The sequence below is a fragment of the Nomascus leucogenys genome, chromosome 15, assembly GCF_006542625.1.
Source record: "Nomascus leucogenys isolate Asia chromosome 15, Asia_NLE_v1, whole genome shotgun sequence".
NCBI classification, from domain to species: domain Eukaryota; kingdom Metazoa; phylum Chordata; class Mammalia; order Primates; family Hylobatidae; genus Nomascus; species Nomascus leucogenys.
Genome location: NC_044395.1, coordinates 33,060,637 through 33,072,943, shown reverse-complemented (window position 1 = coordinate 33,072,943; position 12,307 = coordinate 33,060,637). Strand labels below are relative to the sequence as shown.

The 12,307-nt window shown below is 39.3% G+C and overlaps 1 pseudogene; it reads right to left on the bottom strand.

Annotated features, from left to right (window-relative positions):
* Positions 1 to 454: 454 nt before the first annotated feature.
* Positions 455 to 4,353, bottom strand: LOC100589989 (annotated as a pseudogene).
* Positions 4,354 to 12,307: the final 7,954 nt, after the last annotated feature.

The following is a 12,307-nucleotide window of genomic DNA, read 5'->3' as shown; positions in this document are numbered from 1 at the left end:
TTTAATAAGATTTTCAAGAAACAGAAATAATTTAATCATGAAGTGTGAGCTTAATAATGAACATATTTTATTATCAGTATCAACTGGTGAATTAACTATTATCCAAGAAGGTTCACATGTTCTAACTAGTATTAACAGAATATTGAATTCATTAATGAATATATAACTATTTTGAGCACACAAATAATCCCTAGTTTTATACCCACTGCATTTCAAAATTCTTTAAACTATGGGGCATTCAATGTATTTAATGTAGCAGAAAAAAATGTTAAATGTTTCATTATTTTATTCTGTTCAGTCCTTTTCCCATTAAACAAGAAAACACTGACATAACCATTTTTGGTTTCACTTCCACAAGGTCAACATGTAATGCATATATCTGGGCACTGATCTCACAAGCAACTGAAGTGGCATATCTTGAAGCTGGAAATAAAAGCATTTTTATTTGCACTTTTTAAAGTACACTTTCAACCTTTCCAAGATCTGATGACATATTCAACGTGTACCTTCTCATCAGCTGCCATAACTAATGCCAGAATAAATGTTGAATTCCCTTCATTTAGGTCCTGCCCAGCAATGCCAGCGAAGGAGAATTTGGCCTTATTCTTCCCAAGTTCCACTGCATAGTTAGTTATCAACGTTTATGTTCCCTCCAAGGGCAGGATAAGGAGGTTTGCTGGCATGGATCCAGTTGACTGACACTCAGATCATATCATAGAGCGGAAAGATCGCTAAAGCATCTGCAAGGTAACTGTACAAATGATTAATGTATGGGTTGATTTCCAAGGAATTCACCAGTTCTGAAATGTCCTCTCTTCTTTGCTCTCTCCCTCCAATAAGTTTATATTGATGTCATTATTATCCAACTTGTGTAGGCATGGATAGGTATTAAACAGATTAACTATGAAAGCTAAATTAAGTTTAGGATTGCCTGAAACCACATCTGCAGGAGTAACAAACTGTTTACTGCCAAGTTTGTCTACTTCTTGAGCATAAGTCCGCACACTTCAGATTATTTTTCTTATGAAATCCTGAAGATGGACTGAAAAGTCCATATTCCCAGTCACCTTTAGGGTCAATTTGTTTAAGCAGATGAAAATAGGCTGTTGAATCCTTATTGCCTTGGCTGAATTTGTTGATGGTACAACATCCTGCATCAGCCAGATGATAATTCACCCATTACAGCAGTAATTCCTTAGGAGAAAGCTACATTAGTACCTCTAGTCCCTCACCTTCATTTAGCAATGCGATCAGAGCTTCATTCCTAGAAATCTCAATATCATCAAAAAGACCAACTTAGATGATCTGCCAGAGAAGTCCTAAGACCAAGTGAGGTTTTCTCTCTTTGAGATTCTGTGCACTGATGTTGACCACTGTACAACCAACCAATGGTCGAGACAGAATTTGGGTCTAGTGTATTAGTCCATTCTCATGCTGCTATAAAGAACTGCCCAAGACTGGGTAATTTATAAAGTAAAGCGGTTTAATTGACTACAGTTCCACACAGCTGGGGATGTCTCAGGAAACTTACAATCATGGTGGAAGGGGAAACAAACACATCCTTCTTCACGTGGCAGCAGGAAGGAGAAGTGCCAAGCAAAAGGGGGAAAAGACCCTTATAAAACCATCAGATCTCATAAGAACTAATTCACTATCATGAGAACAGCATGACGGTAACTTCTCCCATGGTTAAATTACTTCCCACCAGATGTCTCCCACAACTTGGGGTGATTATGCGAACTACAGTTCAAAGTGAGATTGGGTGGGGACACAGAGCCAAACCATATTATTCTGCCCGTGGCCCCTCTCAAATTGTATGTCCTCACATTTCAAAACAAAATCATGCCCTTCCAACAGTCTCCCAAAGTCTTAAATCATTTCAGTTAACTCAGAAGTCCAAGTCCAAAGTCTCATCTGAGACAAGGCAAAGCCCTTCCGCTTATGAGCCTGTAAAATCAAAAGCAAGTTAGTTACTTCCGAGATACAATGGGAGTACAGGCATATTATACCTGTTTCAAATGGGAGAAATTGGCCAAAACAAAGGGGCCATAGGCCTCATACAAGTTCAAAATCCAGCAGGGAAGCCAAATGTTAAAGCTCCAAAATCATCTCCTTTGACTCCATGTCTCACATCCAGGGCACTCTGATGCAAGAGATGGGATCCGACAGCCTTGGGCAGCTCTGCCCCTATGGCTTTGCAGGGTACAGTCCCCCTCCTGACTGTTTTCACGGGCTGGCGTTGAGTCTCTGTGGCTTTTCCAGGCTCACAGTGCAAGCTGCTGGTGGATCTATCATTCTGAGGTCTGGAAGACAGTGGTCCTCTTCTCACAGCTCTACTAGGCAGTGCCCCAGTGGGGACTCTGTGTAGGGGCTTCAACCCCACATTTCCCTTTCTCACTGGCCTAGCACAGATTCTCCATGAAGCCTTCACCCCTTCAGCAAACTTCTGCCTGCACATCTGGACATTTCCATACATCCTCTGAAATCTTGGTAGAGGTTCCCAAACCTCAATTCTTGACTTCTGTGCACCCTCAGGCCCAACATCATGTGTAAGCCACCAAGGTTTGGGGTTTGCACCCTTTGAAGCCATGGCCTGAGCTGTACCATGGCCCCTTTTAGTCATGGCTAGGATGCAGGGCACCAAGTCCTGAGACTGCATAAAGCAGCAATGACCTTGTCCTGACCCATGAAACCATTTTTTCTAAGACTTTGGGCCTGTGATGAAAGGGACTGCTGGGACAACGTCTGACATGCCCTGGAGACATTTTCCCTATTGTTTTGGTGATTAACATTTGGCTTCTCAGTACTTATACAAATTTCTGCAGACTGCTTGAATTTCTCCTCAGAAAATGGGTTTTTCTCTTCTACCACATTGTCAGGCTGCAAATTTTCCTAACTTTGCTTCCCTTTTAAACCTAAGTTCCAACTCCAAACCATACCTTTGTGAATACATAAAACTGAATGCTTTTAACAGCACCCAAGTCACATCTTGGACACTTTGCTGCTTAGAAATTTCTTCTGCCAGATACCCAAAATCATCTCTCTCAAGTTCAAAATTCCACAGATCTTTGAGATCTTTGGGCAAAGGAAGAGCCAAAAAAAAAAAAAAAGCCAGTCTCTTTACTAAAACATACCAAGAGTCACCTTTATTCCAGTTCCTAACAAGTCCCTTATCACCATCTGAGACCACCTCGGCCTGGACTTCATCATCCATATCACTATCAGAATTTTGGTCAAAGCCATTTAACAAGTCTCTAGGAAGTTCCAAACTTTCCCACATCTTCCTGTCTTCTGAGCCCTCCAAACTGTTCCAACCTCTGTGTGTTACCAAGTTCCAAACTCACTTCCACATTTTCAGGTATCTTTACACTACCCAGTACCAATTTACTGTATTAGTCTATTCTCACATGGCCACAGGAAACTGCCCAAGACTGGGTAATTTATCAAGGAAAGAGTTTTAATTGACTAGCCATTCCACAGGGCTGGGGAAGCCTCAGGAAACTTACAATCATGGTGAATGGTGGATGGAGAAGCAAACATGTCCTTCTTCACATGATGGCAAGAAGGAGAATTGCAGAGCAAAAGGGGGAAAAGCCCCTTATACAACCATCAGATCCCATGAGAACTCACTATCATGAGAATAGCATGAGGTTAACTGCCCTCATGATTAAATTACCTCCCACAGTGTCTCTCCCATGACACTTGGGGATCATGGGAACTATAATTCATGGTGAGATTTGGGTGGGGACACAGAGCTAAATCATATCAACTAGGTTTAAATTTTCAGAAAGAGTGAAAGTGGTGAGCTTTTTATTAATGGCTCTTTCATCAGTTGTACCTGGTTCAAATAAATTGATCATTTTGCAAAGAAGGACGAGATCTGCAAGTAACTCGAAGATACTGCCATCATTGAGGTTCATGGTATAAGATGCTTCATGTATAAGACTACAGTCAGGGTCATTCTCCAGGGATTTGTTTATCCAGTTAACAAATGCCCCTTTTTTTCCCCTGAATATGAATGCTGTGTGCCCTTACTGGAAATAGATGAAGTTCCTCCCACAACAGTAATCATTTCCCTCATGTTCATTACAAGATGTTTTGCTAATATCTTTCCTTTTTAATTCTTGCATCAGTGACACAAATTTTTCAAACTGATTTTGCCATCTTGGTTGTTGTCAGCAACTGCTAGAATTTTCTCATATACCTTGCAGCCAGGCATAGGAAGGCTTGCTTAACCTTAAATAGGTCTTGAAGTTCATAGTCACGGACATACTCACTATTGTGAATATCTATTCTACTAAACACTTCTTTTACTTCTTCAAGCTCCTCCCAAGAAATGGTAGTAGTACTGTTTCCAACTTTGGATAGGAAAGACTACCGTCAGGTCTTTATATCTCTTTATCTTGTAGTTTACTAGTTGCTTTCACATTCACTATCTTGTTTAATCATCAAACCCACAGCTCCCTTCTCACAGGGTCAGAAACAGAAACACACACTTTGACTTCTCATCCACAGTTCCCCTAAGTCTTAATTTTAAGTGATGTTGTCAGTTTTCCTCCCTTATGGTGACTTGATAGGTATTTTTAAAAGGAAGGTAAGAAAACCCACATTAGCTGCTTACATCTAGGCATCATTTTAAACTGCAGCGCACAATAATGGATCAGCTTAAATAAATCCAGTTGCGCTAAGGTTCTTAAGACACTGGACTGTAATTTATCTTTTTTCTGTTCTCTAGTAGCCCATCAGTTCTTCTGGGGCAGAAAACCTTTTTTTCTTGTTTATCTCCAGGTCTTCAGCATCTGGCACAGTGCTTGATATCAATCAAAGCAAACAACTGTTCAAGATGTGATGAAAATTTAGAAGTGTAGAGAATTGAACAGTAAGAGGAACAAAATTTTTAAAAGGAGATCATAGGAAAGAATTTTGAGAAAAACTGTATCTTATAATGAAACACATCTACTGCAAATTAGGACAATTTTGACAATACATTTCTGAATGCAGATTAATTATAATTATTCTATAATGTATGCATATATGGCATATATAACATGATATATTTTATATTGGAAAGTTATTTCTGCTTGAAATACAATACAATGAGCACCTGTATAACCTTCATCTAGATAAAGGTTCTTTATGACTATTTTTCTCCTATCCAGGATTCAATCAAGGGATTATGCATTTCATTTGGTTGTCACATCCTCTTAGCCTTTGATGGAGGACACACACACACACACGTGTGCTCTTTTTTGTTCTTTGTGACAGTGGCATTTTTGAAGAGTCCAGGTAATTTGTCTCATATCTCAATCTTGATTTCTCTGATAGCAGACAAATCTTTACATTTAGATGCAGGTTATGTATGTTTGGCAAAAATACTATTTAGGTGATTTTGTGTGTCTCAGAAGATGTATCATCACCAGAAGTACATGATGTCAGTTTGTTCCAATGTTAATGAGGCTAAATTTCATCACTCAGTTAAGGTAGTGTCATCAAATCACTCCAATAAAGTTACTGTTTTCTCTTTGCAATTAAATAACCTGTAGAGTGATGTTTTGAGACTATTCTGTTAACCCAATGAATTTGGTGTCCATTGATAAATCTTCCTGAATTATTACATATGTGTTGCAAAGTAATAATTTTCTAATTATTTCACACATTCTCCACTTATTAGCTGACATGCTCTGTAAAGAAGAGTTTCCCCCTCCACACACTGACCTTTATTTTATAGCTGTGTAGTTACAGATTCTATTTCTGTCTTCGACATATTTTCATCCATTGCCATTATTATGGTTTTGATGCTCAGATTGTCTCACATTTATCCAATGAGAACTCCTCCAAATTGGCTTCTGAGTCATTTTGATGTACTTCTCTCATTTGCTCAACACATATTTGCTTTCTGACCCAACAATATATGACAGTCTCTCCTTTTACTTTCCCTCCATCAGAACTGTGAACAGCCTTTACTCTAAGGAGCCTGCTGCCTTTTACTGAGGATGGTACTTAGATCCCATGGCCCACTGAGTTATTGCTACTGAGTTACGGCCTAAATACTTCTCTAACCCATGTCTACTACCTCCACCCTACTCCATGGCAACAATCCTCAGTTGGCCTTATGACAAACAATCTGGCTCCCTTTCAACCACTTTCTCACACTGCAGTCAGTGTGATCTTTCCAAATGCAAATTTGTCCCTTCCATACCACACGCAGGTGCGTGCATGCATTCATGCAGTTCATAACACACTTGAAACAATTCAGCAGTTGCCCTTTGAGTTGTAGAATGAACACCAAAAACATTAGAATGACCAAAAACATTTGGGGACATGGCTTGTCCTTTCCCCACACCCTAGTTGCATTTGGCCACTTTTCCCCAGTCCTCTGTGCTTTATCGGCATTGGCCTCTTTTCCAAATGTATCATGCTTTCTCCCATCACAAGCTATTGTATGTTCTGCTCTCTATCTAAAATGGTGTCCTCTCACCTGGTATGTCAGATTCCTGACATATTGATTTAGTGCCTCAGCTCTCCCCCCATGCACAGCTGGAGTGGACTCTCCATATGGGTTTGACTCACTTTGCACTCACAGCTTCTTGCCCCCTTTTTACTTTCTGCCCAGGGCTTCTTGCATTCCGTGGGCAAGAGCAGGAGCACGCTTCACATATAAGCATGTGTTGGGGAGTTACCTCTCCCAAGAGCACCCATTAGTCATGAGCAGAGGCCATGGCAAATGACACAAATCAGGTCTCTTTTTTCTCCTGGGCCATTTTGCCAGCACATCACATCATCTCTCACCTCATCCCTTTGTTTCTCCCACACTAGAACATTCTGTACACCAGAGGTCATGCAAATCCTGTCTTCTCCTGTCCATTCTCACACTTTTACATTTTAACATAATAATCAGAGCCCAGCTTTAATGCCGCTTGCCTCATTGAAGTCTTCCCTGTTACCTCCAGTGAAAATTAATCACTCATTTCTCTACAGCCATGACACAACTTTATTATTTCTATTCAAATATTATTCCATCCAACTTTCCTTTGTATCAAGATATCTTGATAGGCTGGTAGCTCTTTGAGGTAAGAAGCCTATTATAAGCTGAAACATGTCCTCCCAAAAATTCACGTTGAAGTCCCGACCCCCAGTACCTCAGAATGTGACTGTTTGGAGACAGATTTGTACCAAAGTAATTAAAGTAAAATGAGGTCTTTAGGGTGGTCCCTAAACCAATATGACTAATGTCTTTATAAGAAGAGGAAATTTCAACACAGATGTGTACCAAGGGAAAATGATGTGAAGACAAGGCAGAAGCCAGCCATCTACAAGCCAAGGAGGGAGGCCTAGAACAGATCCTTCCCTCACAGCCCTCAGAAGAAACCAATCCTGCTGATACCTTGATCTTAGACTTCTAGCCTCCAGGACCATGAGAAAATAAATTTCTGTTGTTTAAGCCACCCCATCTGTTGCACTGTGTTATGGCAGCCCTAGCAATCTATCACACTCCCTGTATTTTTTCTCAGCTCACTAGTATCTCACACAGTGAAAACATATGACGGACTTGCAATAAATGTTTTCTCGTGTGAATTTAATTAATCACCATGTTATAATGTATTCCTTCCCAATTAGTATGTAAAAACTGGCTTTAAAGTCAAAGGTGAGTTCGAATTCTACCATCTTACTAGCTGAGTGACAATAGGAAAGAAAGCAAATCTTAGGTTAAAGATGGGAATAATCATCATCTAACTCATGGGAATCTTTTGATAATTACATGAGATACTGTAAGGAGGTATTCAACATAGTACCTGAAAAGGAATAAGCACTCAATAAGTATTAACTACTATTGCTGCCATAATTATTATATGTATAATAAAAATATAGTGTGTCAGGATGGAGAAATATATAAAAGTATATTTTGGTGATCCAGTCTAGGATAATTTATCATGTACTGCACATTTTCTTCAACATTTTAGTTAAAAGTGAACTAAAAAATACGCTAAGTTCTTCAAAAGAAGAATGTCATTGTTTACTGTGTACTGAAATACTTTATGGAAATATTCCTTCCTTTTGGATCTTACAATGAAGATTCATTACCAAAAGACATGTCTACAGGGTGAGATAGGCCCAAATGGCCAGGCAATGTCCCAAAATGACAGGCTATCATGTTTCAGCTTCTGAAGGAGTTTCATCCATGAATAGTGCCTCTGAAAGACAAACTATCCTAGATGACATTCTTAATGGGACAGGGTTGAATTGGAAGAAAGTAAATCTAAGCACCTGAACAATATTGTTACTTGTTACTCCTTTCTAGAAAATAGTATTCTCACACCTGGGTCGCTTTAGTGCTGGAATGCAAAATTTTACAGAGAATGAAAGCAGTAAAATATGTGTATTAGGGTAAGAAAATTCAATCTAGAAGATGATACTGTAGGATGTTATTTTTATTAAACACACACACACACACAACAAATTAGGGCCCGTGGTCTCTAAGATATAAGGGAAATATTGACCATTTCAGGTCACAAGTGAAATCACCAAACCTTACTTTAAGCAAAGAAGCAACAGAGAAGAGCTGAGGGATGAGGAAGGGTCAACTGTAATCTGAGTTAATCAGGGTGAGACTCACTGGCTTCAGCCATCTCCTGAAGACAAGCCGGGACTGACATTTCAAATTTAAGAAGCACGATATGATTCTGCCATCTTGGTTTGAGAAAGCAGACATTGCCAACTGGTTATCTCTTTTCCTTTATCCTCTAAGAATGGAGTGCAATGTTTCTGTGTCCCTATGGCCAAGTTTTCTTATAACTAGTCAAGAAAATGCTCTAAATTCCCTTAGAGTCATATTAAGTGGCATGCTGCTCTCACAACATCCTTAGAGAGTCTGCTCCACTTGAAATACCACAAACCAAACCTATTCTGACTCTTGGAAACAAGACATCTCCCCATCTCCAACCACTCTTCCAGTGTCCACAGCTCACAGGTACTAAATCTGCAGAGGCTCCCAAAACAAGGAGACAACCGAATGCCTAAATCCTCTACCCCACTCAGCAGATAAAGCCCCGACACCTGTGAGCATGCCATATCCCAAATTACTTTACTGTCAGAATGGCTAGATCCTCTCCCCAAATGACCATGATCACTACCTTCAACTACGATAACTCACTCACCCATTGCTGTAATCCACGAGATATTTACCCCCAGATGAAGTGTCATTACCTCTTCCTCCATATTTCCAATCATGTTACCCCTCTGAAATTTGGGAGATTAGTAAAAAAGATGAGAGACATCCTCAGGGATTTGTCTATGGGTGAATTTATTGCTTTCTACTCCTTGCATTCAGAGAACAGTACTCTGTGATCAAAAAAAAATATGGCTTACATTTTAAAAATAAACACAGCTTTACATTTGCATTGATGCTCCTTGATAAAGATGTGTGTTCATTTTAATAACTCCATATCCTATGACTGATATCTGAGAAAATGCTGTACTACAAACAGCAGGTGGGTTGCAGGCCTGTTGATGATATCAGAGTATAAACCAGTCAAAACCCTTCCCGTTAAACTTTAGGCAATTGCAATACTCACCACTGAGGATGATGAAAGAAACGCATTTTTCTAGAGAAGCAAAAACCATTTATGGGAATGTTTGAATTGCTGTTCGGTAAACACAGACGCTTGAGAAGAGTGAACCATAAACTGAAAAGCTTGAGTATGAGGGAGTGGGTGGCAGGACAGCAAGCAGCACAAGGTTTTCATGACCTAAGAGTAGACAGTTTGTACAGATTGTGTCTATCATCATAAATATTTCCACAATCCATTGAGGCAATGATCTCTTTTCTGAAAATGAAAACTGATATGTAGCTATTTAATGCCTCCACTTGTAATAGCTACATTGTGCATTTAATGTATATTTCCTTTGATCATCATTTAAAAATCATTTACTAAATTAAAAATTAAATTCATCAGTTATGGTAGATACTTTTTGCTCTTCCATTTTTCATCCCCACAGCCCATCTCTGATCCCAGCTACAGTAGGAGTGGACTGGTCTATGCAAAATGCCAACATCCCATCTTAAGCTGGTGCATTTTTGTCTCTGCTTTTCTACATTAAGGCTTTCCAAGGCCAAGGAACTTGCTCAACCCTGCAAAAGCACAGCCTAGGAGCAGGGGGCAGTTAAAGGCGCAGAGACACACTCAATCAGCAGGGATAGGAACTGGCAGATAAATGCCCCAACCCCTAGTCCTTTAGACAAACAGTCCTGATAGGCATTCTGTGGGTTTCTCAGAGGATCTTGCAAAACCGCACCACCAGAACTGCAATTGTAATGACCCATCCTACTATTGGCTGCTTCTCTTTCCCTATCTCATTCTAAGCTTCTTCACTACTGGTTCCTGGGTTCCCCTCCTAATGAAAGTAGATGCTCCTAAGTTCCCAACTTCTAATCCCATGCTCTGCTTTCAGGAGAGCCCAAACAAAGACATGAAATATCTTAAAATCTAGAGATATTTAGATAGCAGAAATCAGGAATGAAGAAAGAATCCAGAAGTAGAAATCGAGACACGAAGGCAGTAAAAGCAACTTCAAAAATATTACCACTACTCATTAAATAATATCTATTTAGTGTTTACTAAGTGCCACACATGTTCCAAATACTAGAGACACTGCTCCAGGAACTAGCTGGAAAAGAGATTCATTTACTGAGTTAATTTTTGTAAAGCACTTAGGACTGTGCCTAATACATATTAAGTGCTATATGTATACTAAATAAGTAGAAAACAGATAAATATATGAAATCCTAAGTGTCTACTGAGTATATCCCAAAGTTTAAGCCACCTCTCAGCTTTTCAACAAACTCTTGATATATTTTAAACTTTTTAATTTTTGCATAATTATAGATTCAATGAGGAGGTTGGTTAACGGGTACAAACATACAGTTAGCTAGAAGGAAGAAGTTCTAGTGTCTGATAACAGAGTAGGATGACTATAGTTAACAATTTATAGTATATTTCAAAATAGCTGGAAGAGAAGATTTGAAATGTTCCCAATAAAAAGAAATGATGTCTTTGAGGTGATGGATATCCTAAATACCCAGATTTGATCATTACGCATTGTATGCATGTATCAAAATATCATCTGTACCCTATAAATATGTACATTTGTTATGTATCAATAAAGAAAAGAAATAACAGACAGTTCCCATGTACCCTTTACCTAACACGTGTACTTTACCAAAGTAGCTTAATTTTAATTCCACTGCCAATCAAGATCACTCAAGTCAAATTTTCTGGTACTTTTTTTGGGGGGGTGGCAGCTGAAATTTAGGATCCAATGCTTTTTTAATGGAGATGAAATTCACATAACATAAAATTAACCATTTAATCCTCATCAATGATAGACTGGATAAAGAAAATGTGGCACATACACACCATGGAAAACTATGCAGCCATGGAAAGGAACAAGATCATGTCCTTTGCAGGGACATGGATGGAGATAGAAGCTGTCATCCTCAGCAAATTAACACAGGTACAGAAAATCAAACACCACATATTGCCACTTATAAGTGGGAGCTGAATGATGAGAACACATGGACACATGGTGGGGAGCAACACACACTGAGGCCTGTCTAGGCAGAGTGGACACAGGGAGGGAGAGCATCAGGAAGAATAGCTAATGGATGCTGGGTTTAATAATTGGGTGACGGGATGATCAGTGCAGCAAACCACCATGGCACACGTTTACCTACGTAACGAAACTGCACATCCTGCACGTGTACCCCAGAACTTAAAAGTTGAAAAAAACATTAGCCACTTGAAAGTACACAGATTCTGTTAATCTGTGAATAGGTCATATATTCTTGTTTCCTTGCATACTTCATAATTTTTTCTGAAAACTGGACATATTTAATATGGTAACTCTGGAAATCAGATTCTTCCTCCTCATCATGTTTTTTATTGTTTCAGCTTGCTGTGCATTGTAGTGGTTTGTTTACTTTTCTAAACTATTTTTGTAAAGTCTGTATTTTTGGAGTGTATGCGCTGAGTTCTTTGTTCCTTTAGCTTGTGGTTGGCTAGTGTTGACAGACATTGCCTTCACTGCCTGGAGCCAAGAAAAGAAAAAAAAAACAAACTTTCCCAGTCTTTGCAAATTGTCTTGAGATTGAGGAGCTCTTTCAATACTTAGGCTGTTTACAACTCTATGTTAACCTGAACTTTGTGCTTGTACTGAACCTAAAGATCAGCCATAGGTGAAAACTCTGGGTCTTCTCTGGTCCTTTCCTAGCATGCATCCTGTCCTGGGCATACACATGGCATTCTAAATT